At 48.4% G+C, this 12762-nt stretch overlaps 1 long non-coding RNA gene across 1 annotated transcript in view; it reads left to right on the forward strand.

The window, feature by feature from the left end:
• The first annotated feature begins 4084 nt into the window (after positions 1-4084).
• LOC142289851 (uncharacterized) overlaps positions 4085-12762 on the forward strand; it is a 136422-nt gene continuing 127744 nt past the window's right edge. Inside the window, exons 1-2 of the long non-coding RNA XR_012750174.1 lie at positions 4085-4161; positions 12376-12474. This is a non-coding gene — a long non-coding RNA (uncharacterized LOC142289851). The remainder of the gene's footprint in view (positions 4162-12375; positions 12475-12762) is intronic.

Raw genomic sequence — 12762 nt, forward strand, 5'->3', positions numbered from 1 at the left:
AGAGGCATGTGGCTCATCCCTTTGGCTGCCTTTGAGAAGCGGCTTGCACTCTGATAATGCTAAAGTATGGAAACCATGAATATGTGAACATGGACCTGCATTACTGCTAAGGAAAATCTGAGAAAAATGAGATATTTAGCATATATAAATGGCCATTTGTATATCTGCCCAGTTGCCCCTTCACGGCATATCTCGTAACTGGGTCCCTGATGCTATGCTGAAGCCTCTCTCTAGGTTAGCGAGATATGCCGTGAAGGGGCTACTGGGCAGATATACAAATGGCCATTTATATATGCTAAATATCTCATTTTTCTCAGATTTTCCTTAGCAGTAATGCAGGTCCATGTTCTGGTTTCCATACTTTAGCATTATCAGAGTGCAAACAGTTTTTTTGTATTTTATGTCATGTTCAGTTATGCACCTGTTCACAGGTCAGGTCGAGGAGTGCAGTCAGTCTTTTTTGTCTATTTGAGAAGCGGCTGACAGCGGAAGTTCCGGCATCGGTCGCTATGGTTACCCGATACACATCCTGTATCGGCAGACTACAAGAACCAGGAGGCCGGTGAAAGAAGGGAAGGTAAGGTGAGCAATTAGGCCATGGCCACACGGGGATTACTGTGATCCTCTCGTATGACACTCTGCTCACGCTGGCAGTACAGCAGAGCTGAGTGCCATGCGAGTGTCCATGCGACTGAGGTCTGATCGTGCGAGTGGACCTCAGCTGTGGGGAGCGGACCAGCTCTGCGGAGGGCGGGCCGGTGCTGCGGAGGGGAGGGATTTGTCTCTCTCTCTCCTCTGTTGCCGGCTATTGCCATTCTCGCACTGCGCTCGCGGTACACCGGTGTACCGCGAGTGCAATGCAGTTTTTCTCTTGCCCAGTAGAGTTGAATAGGTGTGAGAGAAACAATGATCGCGTTACAGTCACAGCATGCTGCAATTGTTTTCTCGGTCTGATTAGGGCTGAGAAAATAAATCACTCATGTGCGCTGGCTGACACATAGGCTAATATTGTGATGTTTTATCGCACTCCACTCGCACCGATTTTGATGCCGTGTGGCTTAGGCCTAATGTGTGTATGCGTATGTGTTTGTGCGGACTGCAAAAGCGGCTCAGAGCGCGGTGAAAGTACGGAACCAGAAGTGTGTGCTGTATTTGCTCGTACAGCAAGCTTTGCTCATATAGCGAAATACTCACACACCAAGTTACTGGTAAACAGGGGCGTAATTAGAGTTTGATGGGCCCCGGTGCAAAGTTCAGACCTGGGCCCCCCCTCCACGTACATTGACATTTAGGGTACAGGATAATGACACTGACACTCGGGGTACAGGATAATGATGCTGACACTTGGCTTATACCCACATCACCCAGATTTCCCATGATCTGAAATCCCTCTATCAGCACCCAGCTTTCCTATTTTCTGATATCCATCTTGTCCTCGGCACACTGCTTCCCCATGCTCTGCTATACATCTTTCCCTCAGCACCCAGCTTTCCCATATCAGAGCATGGGAAAGCTGAGTGCTGAGAGAAGATGTATAGCAGAGCATGGGAAAGCTGGGTGCTGAGAGAAGATGTATAGCAGAGCATGGGAAAGCTGGGTGCTGAGGGAAAAGAGCCTTTTTCCCTCAGCACAAAACATTCCCATCCCCTGCTTGTTCTTTGTCCCCCCTTGTATATAGTTCTCCAAATACAATAATGGCACCCACATAGCCTTCCAAATAGTATAAAGGGTCCCACATAACCCTTCATATATTAGAATACACTTCCATAGTACTCCATGTATTATAATGCTTTTCCCATAGTTCTCCATGCATTATAATTCACCCCATAGTACTCAATATATAATACTGCACCACATAGTCCTCCATATATTATAATGCACCCCCATAATCCTCCATGTATAAAGTAGCCCTTCAATTATTATCTTGAATTTCTCATAGTTCTCTATGTATTATATTTCACCCCATAGTTCTCCATGTATTATACTGCACCACATAGGCCTCCATATATTATAATGCAGCCCTATAGTCCTCCTTGTATAAAGTAGCCCTCCAATTATTATAATGAATTTCTCATAGTTCTCCATATTATAATTCACCCCATAGTTCTCCATATATTACACTGCACCACATAGTCCCCAATGTTTTATAATGCACCCCCATAGTCCATGTATAAGGTAGCCTCCATAGTCCTCCATATATTATAATGTAGCCCCCATAGTCCTATATGTATTATAACGCAACCCCATAAAACTTCATATTGCATTATGCAGCCCCATACTCCTCCATGCATAAGGCACCCCTATATTCCATGTATAAGGTGTCCTTCATTTTGTATTATGCAACCCTCCCAGACCTCCATATAGAATAATGCAGCCAGCCACTCCAGGCCTCCATGTATAACAATGCACCCAGCCTCCTCAGGCCTCCATGTATAATATAGCACCCAGTCTCTCCAGACCACCTCCATGTATAACAATGCACCCAGCCTCCTCAGGCCTCCATGTATAATATAGCAGCCAGCCTCTCCAGGCCTCCATGTATAACAATGCACCCAACCTCCTCAGGCCTCCATGTATAATGCAGTATCTCCAGGCCTCCATGTATAAAGCAGCCTCTCCAGGCCTCCATATATAATGCAGCCTCCTCAGACCTCCATGTATAAAGCAGCCTCTCCAGGCTTCCATGTACAATAATGCAGCTTCCCCAGAACTGCCTTCCCAAGCCTCTGGCCACCGTTTACTCACTTATATTAAAAAAAAAAAACAAGTACTCACCTTCTCTCTTCCTTCCACCGCTGCTGTCCTCCCCGCTGCTCGTTCTCCCGGTGCTGCGGTCGGCGTCCTCCTGTCCTGCACTCTGTGCACTCAGCACAGCAGTCGCTCGGGAGTTACGTCATCGCACAGGGGGAGAATGGTGATGCATAGCGCGGCACCGGCCGCGCTATGCTTCATCATTACTGTGCGCGGTGACGGGGGAGACGCCGCAGCCGCTGACACCAGGTAGGGGGCCCCGGTGCCGCCGCTGACATCAGGCAGGGGGGCCCGGTGTCGGCGGCGGCAGCGGGTCAAATAGCAGCCGCGAGGTCTGTGACAGATCAGCGCAGCTCCTCTCACACTGACAGGAGCTGGCTGCTGATCTGCCTGGCGGCCGCCGGGCCCCTAACCTCCCGGGCCCGGTCGCGTCCGCTGCGACCGCGGTAGTTACGCCACTGCTCGTAAACCAAGGTTCCACTGTATAATGTCCCATCCCCCTGCATAGTCTAAACTGGTACCATTTACTGACTTTTGTGTGACACTAAAGGGTGTTTAGCATTGTATTTAGCTAAAAAAAAAAATTAAGAAAGCAACGTATTTTTGATAGCCAGCTAAGATAAAGCAGACGGCTGCAGCCTCCAGACCACAGCGCTCAGCTTTACCTTGGCTGGTGATCCAATTTGGAGGGCACCCCATGCTGGCTTTTTAATTATATATAAATAATAAAAAAAAAGTAGGGTCCCACCAAAATGGATTGCTAGCTAAAGAAAAGCAGACAGCTGTGAATTGGTATTTTCAGGGTCTGAAGAGCCATGGTTATTTGGCCCTTCCCAGCCTAAAAAAAGCAGGCCACAGCCGCCCCAGAATTGGCGCATCCATTAGATGCGCCAATCCTGGTGCTTCGACCCAGCTCATCCCATTGCCTTGGTGTGGTGACAAACAGGGTAATATATGGGGTTGATACCAGCTGTGTAATGTCATCTGGCATCAAACCCAGCAGTTAGTGATGTCACGGCGTCTATATGAATATAAGATACCCGACATCACTAACTGTCAGTAATTAAAAAAAACAAACACTTTTTTTATTTGAAGAAAAAAAAAAAAACACTCCCCAACACATTCCCTCTATCCCCGATTTATTGAGAAGAAAAAAAAACAAATCCGATCCATTTTGGAGGTCCCACGATGTTCCAGGAGATGAGGGGCACGCTCAGGGAACGTATCCCCCATTTTCTGGGAGTGCAGACCCTCCATGCGAGGAGTGTGGAAGCAGTGATCTGAGTGAGACTGCTGCACTACACTCACACTGCGATCGGGAAGCCGCCTGACAGCCGCTCTGCGCATGCGCCAGCATTTCCTCTGACCGCAAGGAGAAGGAGGGGAGGCGGGAGATAAGAGCTGCAAGAGGTAACGGGGGACCGGAGCAGGACCGGGGGGGAGAGGGTGGGTGACAGCCTGACGGGGGGGAGGACCTGGGAGGACCTTACTGTGCCATCTGTCATCTCGGGTTGCACAGAACTCAGAGGAGACGGAGGATGGCTGCGGCTGACACACAACTCGTGCGGCCGCCATTTTAGATCATCGGGACGGGGACCGGGGGGGCTGACCTTGGCCACACCGGGACCGGGGCAGAGCATTCATCTCCCATCTGATATGTTTGATCAGGCCAGATGGGAGAAGAATCTTTTTTTACCGGCTCTGCAGTAATTTGCACATGGTCGCTGTTACACGGTGTATAACGGCGATCATGTGACCTGGGACCGAAAGAAACCGGCCCGGGCCGTGATCTCCAGGGTCTCAGCTACTCCCGGTAGCTGAAATCCCGGAGATCCTCCGACGCTGGGGGGCGCTATTCCCTTTATCCTGAGCGCCGTAATAAAGCGGCGCAGAGGAATAAGCACCTCAGGTAGGGGCCGTTAGGAGGCGTGCGGGCGCGCGCTCTGGGGTTAACGCATTAGTGACCGGGGGAGTTTGGGGCTCACCTTTTCTTTCCATCTTCCTTGTAATTTTCCATGTGAAATACACAATGAGTTCGGGTTTTCTGCAGAGAAGCGCTAGTCTAGGGATGACGTCACTCTGCAATGTACCGACCAATGAGAGAGCTCCAACCGAAGGAAACGGGAATGGCACGGAATTTCCCCCATAGGTGTGTGTGGTCCATTGTGATCCGGGGCCGTGATTGCAGCAGCCCCAGACTTGTGCCAATGGAGTATAGAACGCAATAAAGACTACAATGGTTTCCTTCTCTGTAGCAATTTCTCCTAAACCTCTTCCCTGTGGAGCCATCGGTTTCTTGCTCCTAATCTGGAGCACAGAGCACATATCCCCTCCATCAGAGGAAGAGATTGAAAGACTCCACACAATCATTTATTTTATAGTCTTCATTTTATACAAAACCAGATATTATTTTCCCTTTTAATATTCCGGGTGCCGCGTCCCTTCCTGTTCACCCCGTCGTTCCGTCAGCAGGGCGCCCGTCTCGCAGGCTCCGTGTGAGGATCTCATAGCATGGGGCGACGCCGAGCTCCCGCTCCAGCCCACCGCAGACAGCCGAAGCCCTGAGGAGGTGCATCCAGGCCCGAATGCCGGCTTTTGGTAAGAAACCAAACTTCCACACCGGGTCGGACCTGGGAGAATCCGTGGGTTCGTCCCATCAGGACAGGAAACCAAACTGATGTGGAGGAGAGGTACCGCCTTTTTATCAGTGGGTTTCCTGTCCTGATGTGGGCGGAACCTCTCTCTCAGGTGGTGCTGTCATGGGCTTCTGAAAATCCCATTACCAGTAAGTAATTAAGATTTTCCCTTTTAATATTTGGACTGGGGAAAGGAGGGGATTTCTAGGTGTTTATTGTATGTTTATAGACTTTCTATATCACCTTTAGCTGATCCTGCGATCCTCTGATCCTTGCACTATAGGGGTGCTTGGCAGTTGGTGAACCCTTCAAGATTTTCCAATATTTTTGCATAGATTTGGCCTAAAATCATACATCAGATTTTCACACAAGTATTAACAGTAAATGGTGAATAAAGATTTTTTTTTTTTTATCATGGAAAATGATCTGATATTGCATGTCTGTGAGTGGCAAAAGTACGTTCCGTATTTTTCGGATAATAAGACGCACTTTTCTTCCCAAACATTTGGGAGGAAAATGAGGGGTGCATCTTAAAATCCAAATGTAGCTTACCGGGGGGTGGTGAAGAGGAGTCAAAGTAGGCAGGGATGATGCTATGCGGTGTGCTGAGGGCTCTGCTCTGTGCAGTGCATCTCTACTCTGTTGGGCAGTGAGGGATTGGCCATTCTGAAGATGTCTGTGGTGAAGGCTTCAAATAATGGCGCCTAGAGTCGGCGCGTGCACAGATGGAGCTCTCATCTTCGTGTGCACTGACTCCGGCCGCCATTACTTGAAGCCCTCACCGCCAACATCTTCAGAATGGCTGGAGCCACGCCGCACAGGCACGTCCTCAGCCCCGGCACAGAGCAGTGCCCATAGTGAGTATCTGGGCCCCCTCTGTACCACTCGCAGCATCACTGTACTCCAGTACTGCTGCCCCCCCTCCCTGGTAAGACACCACCAGATTATAAAACAGACCCCATATTTTATTTTATTTTTTATTACTTTTTTTTTCTTAAAATTTGGGGTGCGTCAATAAAACGAAAAATACAGTAGTAATAATAATCATTTATATAGCGCTATTAATTCCACAGCGCTTTACATACATCAGCTCTGTCCCCATGGGGCTCACAATCGATCTCTACATCTTTGGAGTGTGGGAGGAAACCAGAGTACCCAGAAGAAACCCACGCAAGCTCAGGGAGAACATACAAACTCCTTGCAGATGATGTCCTTGCTGGGATTTGAACCCAGGACCTCAGCGCTACAAGACTGCGCTGCTAACCACTGAGCCACCATGCCGCCCATACGTTATCAATTGTTTTCAGTCCATGATGTGATCCCTTTGTGCAGCAATAATTGTACCTAAACATTTTCGGTAATTGTTGTTTAGTCCTGAATAGTGATGGGCAAACCCAATCTGTAGAGTTCGGGGTTCGTACTGAACATAGTGTTCATGCACACGATCCCGAACACTAGCTTTCTGGGAAGCTCGTGTTACAGTTCGGGTCCGGGGGCTGTAATAATAAAAAAAACTCCACACATTAAAAAACATTATTATTATACATACAGGTCCCGGGACACGTCCTGCAGACTGTCTCCCGGCCGCTTCTGCTTCCATGTCCGATCAGTGCTGTGCCGCCCGGTAAGCACCACTGAATAAAGGACCTTCCATGACGTCATTGCCATGTGACTAGTCTGGTGTGAATGTTGTACAGACATTGGCTTACAGACTAGTCACATCGCTATGACGTCATTGAAGGTCCTGTTAACTTACGGTGGTATTCACTGCACTGTTTGTCACTCGGCAGTCTTCAGCTGTTTTCGTCCTTGTTCGCAGTTACCTCAGGGTTTACCCGAGTCCATGGCTCATGGACTCGATTGAACTTTGTGTGTCACAGCGGCATGACCTGGTACGGCCACACACTCTCCTGACAAAAGCAGTCGGCTGCATGTATTTCCATGTAGGCTGAGGCGCTCGTGTCCGGACAATGTCAGTCCGTGTCGGGTGATGGAGATGCGAGACTGCACAAATCATACGCAAGTGGAACTCTGGCCTCAGTGTCAGCCTGCTTCTCACTCTGTATAGACGCTGTCTATACAGACTGATGAAACAGAGCTGACAATGCTCCACCTGTGGCGTCCAAACTCTTTAGAGATGGGTTTTGTAACCTTTTTTTTCACCCTGATGAGCAACAATTCATCTTCTAATGTCCTCAGAAGTCTCCTTTTCATACTTTTCATATCGTGACACACTTCCACAAGTATTTGTTGTGCAGATTGATAGGTCCCTATTTTTAATTAAACAAAAAAAAAGGGGTCTGAGCAGAGTTATTGGTCGGCGTTCCATGGGCACTACCTGTTTTGGATATTATGACCGATGCCAGCGTAGTCGGCTGGGGGTGTCGGGGGGTTCTTCCAAGTCGGGGAACTGTGCACTTGGGAAAGGTTTTTCTGCTCTCTCCTCTGCTAGCGGGTCGCCATGTACGGATCTTATTGGACAACAGGGGGTAGCTGTGTCATACATCATTCACCAGGGGGTACACGGTCAACCACCCTAATGAGGCTAGCACGCCATATATTCTCCCTAGCTCAAGTCCACTTATTGTCTCTTACAGCTCTACACATCAGGGGGATGGACAATGCAGCTGCCAAGTTCCTCAGTCGCATCGGTCAGGGAAGTGGTGTTTTCACGAAGAGGTCTGGATCCTGCGGGGGAGACAGACTCTTCTCCTTCAGGGCCCTATTCTTTCTTTTCAATGTTTTATTTAAATTTCCATATAAACATACAGCCCATTAGAGCACTTTGCAATAAACAACATTATATATCACGGACGACAAAATCGTGAATACAGGTAGCTATTACAGCATGTCACTCAAAAAGCCAGAGTTTAGCCTCAGCCACGTGGTGGCGCCACCTCACTGCTTACATTGGACAGGGCCCTCTTCTTCATTTTCAGGTTCAGGCCTTCATCTACGGCCTGGATTTTAAGAGGAGCGGTTAGAGAATCGGAGTTTTCCTCGAACCTGGTGCCACTCTTAAGTAGTAGGAAACCTTCTCCCCCTAGTTTTTATAAACAGAGTATGACAGAAATTCCTTCCTCTACAGGTCGTTGCCTGGGGGAAGAGGCCCCTGTTCACACGATTCTGCAGTCCAGGGTGGTCTGGAATTGGGGTTGTCAGTCAGTGCCTTAAAAATGCAGGGGGTCAGCCTTAGGGGGCACTGTTGTAAGGTGTTACGGTAAATATTGTTTTTATAGAGTCTAGTACAAGGGAAACACAGAGACACAGCTTTAAAAGCAGTTCTTGTATTACTTCATACAAGTAATTGCACAAAACATGAAGGGTTAAACAGTTGCAGGGTGCAGAGGCTGAGAACAAATTAAGCAAGAATGGATCCTCAAGTTCAGCAGAAGTGTCAAAGTATAATTCAGTCTCTTTTACTGTACTTGTAAATATCCATGGCAGAGCAGAAGGTTCCTGTGTGGACACGAGTTCCAGGGATTCAAAACAGAGGATGGCAGAAAAGTAGTTTTTCCAAAGACTTTAGGAGACCAGGTTACAGGCAGACTGCAAACAGGATTCAGAAACACTGGTCCATCAGCTGAGATGGCTTAAGCAGGTAATTGGCAGGGAACAGGGCGGGAACATAGAAGCTGTGGAATCCATATTGACTGAGGGCAAAGGTGAGGGCAACAGAACAGGAAGCAAGATGTCCAATGAAGAAAAAACAGATTAAAGCAAAATGACAAAACAAGGCAAAAAGTCAGAAATCCTCACATTACTCCCCCCTTAGGGACAGCTACTGGACGACCCCAGACCAGGCTTGTCTGGGTATCTCTGATGGAACTGGCGGAGTAAGCAGGGAGCATTGATGTTGTCAACTGGTTCCCAAGTGTTGTCTTCCGATGAGTAGCCCTGACACTTAATCAGGTATTGTAGCTGATTTCTGTGCAACCTTTGAGTCCAGGATCTTCTCCACTACAAATTCTTCCTGACCATCAAGTAACACTGGATCAGGAGGGGAAGGAGAATGTCCAGGAAATGTATTAGTTACTGCTGCCTTTAGGAGAGAAACGTGAAACACAGGATGGATTCTCATAGTTCTGGGCAGTTGAAGACGACAAGCCACAGCACTTACAATCTTAGTGATCTTGTAGGGTCCAACATACCTTTGTCCCAATTTAGATGATGAAATTCTCAACTTAAGGTTTCTGGTTGATAGCCAGACCAAATCTCCTACCTTGAAGGCTGGTGCAGGCTTACGAAACTTATCAGCTGCTTTGTTATACCTCTCTTGAGCCCAGGTTCTCCTTTAGAAGATCAAGATTCTGCTGTAGCGAAGAGATTCTGTCAGCCACAGCTGGTAAGGGCGAATCTATGGGAAGGCGAGGAAGAATATTAGGGTGATAGCCTAGATTAGCATAAAAAGGAGACTGTTTAGTGGAGGCGCTCTGAGAATTGTTATATGAAGAGGCTGCTTTCACACATCCGGTTTGTGCTGAGCGGCACAATCCGGCTCAAAAACCTATGCAACGGATGCGGCGAAAAAAACGGATCCATTGCATAAGTTTTTCCCATGCAGCCCGTCCGGTTTTTGACGGATGCGGCTTGATACTGAGCATGCTCAGTACAAAAAAACCGCATCCGGCGTTTTTTGCCGATGCGGCGTCCATAGGCTTGCATTGTGAATCGCGCTGGATCCGACGCGATGCGTTTTTTTCGCCGCACAAAAAACGTGCCAGGCAACGTTCCATCCGGCCGCCGCATGCGCTAAATATGCCGCATCCTGCAAAAACCGGACGCAATGCAAGGCCATGCGGCACAATACGGCGCTAATGCAAGTCTATGCAGGAAAAAACGCAACCGGCGGCAAAAAAAAGGTTGCGTTTTTTCTGCAGAGCGCCGTATTGTGCCGCAGGGCAAAAACTGGATGTGTGAAAGCAGCCAAACTCAGCCAGTGGGAGAAGATCCACCCAGGCATCTTGTAGATGGCAGATGAAACAGCAGAAATACTGTTCCAAGGTCTGGTTGGGTTCGCTCAGTTTGTCCATTTGTCTGGGGGTGAAAGGCAGAAGAAAGATTAACTTTGATGTCTAATGCCGTACAAAAATTCTGCCAGAACTTTGAAGTGAATTGCACCCCTCGATCAGAAATAACCTCATCTAGTACTCCATGCAACGGAACACATTTTGAATGATTAGGTCAGATGTCTGTTTTGCAGTGGGTAAGCCGACACAGGGGATAAAATGAGCTGCTTTCGTTAAACTGTCCACCACCACCAAAATAGTGTTCTTCCCTTGGGAGGTTGGCAATTCTACAATAAAGTCCATTGCAATGGAACCCCATGGACGGGATGGAATAGGTAGGGGCTGTAATAGACCTGTAGGTGAAGAACGTGGAGTCTTGAATCTCGCACAGACTTCACATGAAGTAACGTAATTTTGAACGTCTCTTCTGTAAGTGGGCCACCACAAGAAACGAGAAAGGAACCTCTCCCCCCCCCCTCCTCTCCCCCCCTCCCCTCTCCTCTCCCCCCCTCCCCTCTCCTCTCCCCCCCTCCCCCTCCTCCCCCCCCCTTTCCCCCTCTTTCCCCTCTCCTCTCCCCCCTCTCCCCTCCCCCCCTCTCCTCTCCCTACTCTCCTCTCCCTCCTCTCCTCCCCCTCCTCTCCCTCCCCCCCTTTCTCCTCTCCCCTCCCACCTCTCCCCTCCCCCCCCTCTCCTCTTCCTCCTCTCCTCTCCCCCCTCTCCTCTCCCTCCTCTCCTCTCCCCCTCCCCCTCCCCCCTCTACACCCTCCCTCTCCTTTCCTTCCCCCCCCTCCTCTCTCTTCTCCTCTCCTCACCCCCCCTCTCCTCCGACTGACCAACAGAAACAGTGGGTGGAAAATGCAACCAAAATGCACTGAAGAAGTGACATGCTGCTTTTTTTTACTCAACGATTTTGTCAAATAGTTGGCATCCAAAACGGTGCCTAAGGCCTCTTTCACACGTCCTTGTCTCCGGTACTTGTTTGGTCCTTTTCCTCACGTACCGAGACACGGGCACACGTAGACCCTTTAAAATCAATGGGTCTGCGCTCATGTGCGTGTTTTGCCATGGACCGTGTATACGTGTGGAGCATTTGTGTGTCCGTGTGCTCCACACGTCAACATGTCCGTTTTTCCCCGGCATCACGGGTGTCACACAGAACGCAAACGGACCACACGGAGGTGTTCTGTGTGACACGCGCCGGAGAAAACACACGTATCTCAGAAAAAAAAACTTGACTCACCTTCTCCAGCCCTCCTGTCTCTGCTGCTGCTGTCACTTGCTGCCGACCGCCGCTCATTATGCTCATTGCATATTCACTTCACTGCGGCCGGAAGCTGCAGCAGCGGGGAGTGGGCAGGACCAGAGACCGAAGATCAGCACCACGGACAGCGATGCCAGGGACAGGTGAGCAGAAAGTTCCCGTTCTCCGTGTGTTATCACGGATAACACACGGAGAACACACGTATGCCATAAACACGGTTCACGGAGGGGAAAACGCACCTTTCACACGTCCGTGAAAAACGTGCGTGATTTTCACAAACGTATGAAAGAGGCCTAAAAAAAGCAACGTGCGCATGGAATTTGCTGACTTCTCATAGACTTTGCTGGGGAAGCAAAACACATGCATTTTGTCAATGACAGTGCAGTTTTAAACGCAGCCAAAATGCAGGAAAAAATGCAACGTGCGCACACAACCTTACTGTTTCCCTATAATAGTTTACTTTATGTTTACGCCTCCTTGCCATGGCGACCGGCCACTGCTGCTAGAAGTTGTCCAGGATCACTGGATCAGGCTGTTACTACGTTTTCCTGGCCAGCTTCAGCGCAGTAATTGCAAGCTAAACAACCGCGGTGGTCAGCCTCCTAGGCAAAAGAAGTGTTAATATCTCATGAATAACTCCCAATCTTAATAAGTAAAGTGCTCATTATTACAAGCACTATTTGACAATAGCCATCTTGTATCTGTTCATTTCAATAGACTCCTGACAGTAAGAAAATGGATGGAGTTCCTTTCAAAACACGTCTGGAAAGAAGCCAGCACAACTTTCACATACGAATGATGGCCATATATGAGAAGGTTAGTAATTTTTTTTCCTCATACCACAAATGCAGGCCTCAAAAATGAAATTCTTTGTTTTAGAAACTATGAAAAAGGGGAGAAAAAGATGTTACACAAGCACAAGACAGTATAATGTGATAATACAAAAACCATTATTGAACAACAGTAAAATCAATTAAAATACAAGACTACACACCCTGTAACCCATGGTCTCAAATAACCTCATCTGGTAATATTATCACGGTGCAAAACAATCAAGTGTTAATAATAGATCACAGAAGTATCGAACCCCAGTATGACACATCT

The sequence above is a fragment of the Anomaloglossus baeobatrachus genome, chromosome 2 (assembly GCF_048569485.1).
Source record: "Anomaloglossus baeobatrachus isolate aAnoBae1 chromosome 2, aAnoBae1.hap1, whole genome shotgun sequence".
Lineage (NCBI taxonomy): Eukaryota > Metazoa > Chordata > Amphibia > Anura > Aromobatidae > Anomaloglossus > Anomaloglossus baeobatrachus.